The sequence below is a fragment of the Galeopterus variegatus genome, unplaced genomic scaffold, assembly GCF_000696425.1.
Source record: "Galeopterus variegatus unplaced genomic scaffold, G_variegatus-3.0.2 Scaffold4956, whole genome shotgun sequence".
Classification (NCBI taxonomy): domain Eukaryota; kingdom Metazoa; phylum Chordata; class Mammalia; order Dermoptera; family Cynocephalidae; genus Galeopterus; species Galeopterus variegatus.
The window spans coordinates 60,529-61,754 of NW_007731067.1; positions in this window are offsets into that span (position 1 = coordinate 60,529).

Sequence of the window (1,226 nt, forward strand, 5' to 3'; positions counted from 1 at the left end):
ACTAATATCCACATTTCCTTCTTTCTTACAAATAGCACTCTGATTTTGTTTAGGACAACAGTGGTCTTAGCTTGAAAAGTATATGTTCAAGACATTCTTGCATTTATGGGTGGCCATCCAATATGGTTCTGTCCAATAAAATATAAGCAAAATTTTGCTGGAGATTTCTGTGAAAGCTTTGTTCTCTTGATATAATTTCTACTCTTTTCTCCCTGGTGCTTCCTTCTTCTTCTTGTTTGGGACATATACAAAGGTATTTCAAAGAGTTCATGAAAAAATAAAATTGAAAGATAATATGAACCTTTCCATGAAATATTTGAGGTGCCCTTGGATGTGATCTTGGAGGTGGAATGGCATCTTTATAACCAAAATTATAGGTGAACTAAAAAATGGAAGTTGCATGATGAAAGGGAACAGCAGAAACATAAAAGAATGCTGGAATATTGATGATATTAAAGAATTGCATCATCAGCCTTTGAATAAACCCTATTTGGCTATGCCATTATAGCCATGTGTAATAAGTGCATTCAAAATCAACTCCTAATAAAGTGCAGCCAACTGACTTATATAATCTCTGTTCTTTGACAAACATGTGTGTTTACAAGGCCTGTTAGCTTATACCAATCACAGCGGATAATGATCAAACTTATGAATTACATTAATGAATTACCTTTGTGTCTGACCACCAGACTTTAAGCTCCTTGAATTTAGGGGCTGAGTTTTATTCATCCTTTTGCCCAATGCTTCTCACATAATCTGAAACATAATCACATTAATAACAGACAGATAGAGGTGTGTTAAAAGTTTGGATGAAAAAATATTAACCTCTACATACAGAGTTCTTTCCATTGTGCCATAGACAGTTTAAAATCAAGATAGATAGTAAAGCAACAACATCTTGAATGAAAATGTAAACAGAAGGATACTTTATAATTTCTGAATTGTTCTTCTATATTATTTTTCCAATATTCTTTTTCAAGAAAAGCAAAAACCAAAAAATGAAATACTAAGATCTATTCTGAGATGTTTAAATTGTACTAATAAAAAGGCAATGGATGGATATTTTTTCTTTCTTGATGATTCACTAACAATCTGAAAAGAAATTAAGTTAAATTCACAAGCAGTTAAATTCACTTATTCTCAGAAATGGAAAGACATTTTTATTTATGATTTTGTTAAATATCTTAGACATCATCTTTTATAGGATAACAGAGGTACTCAATATT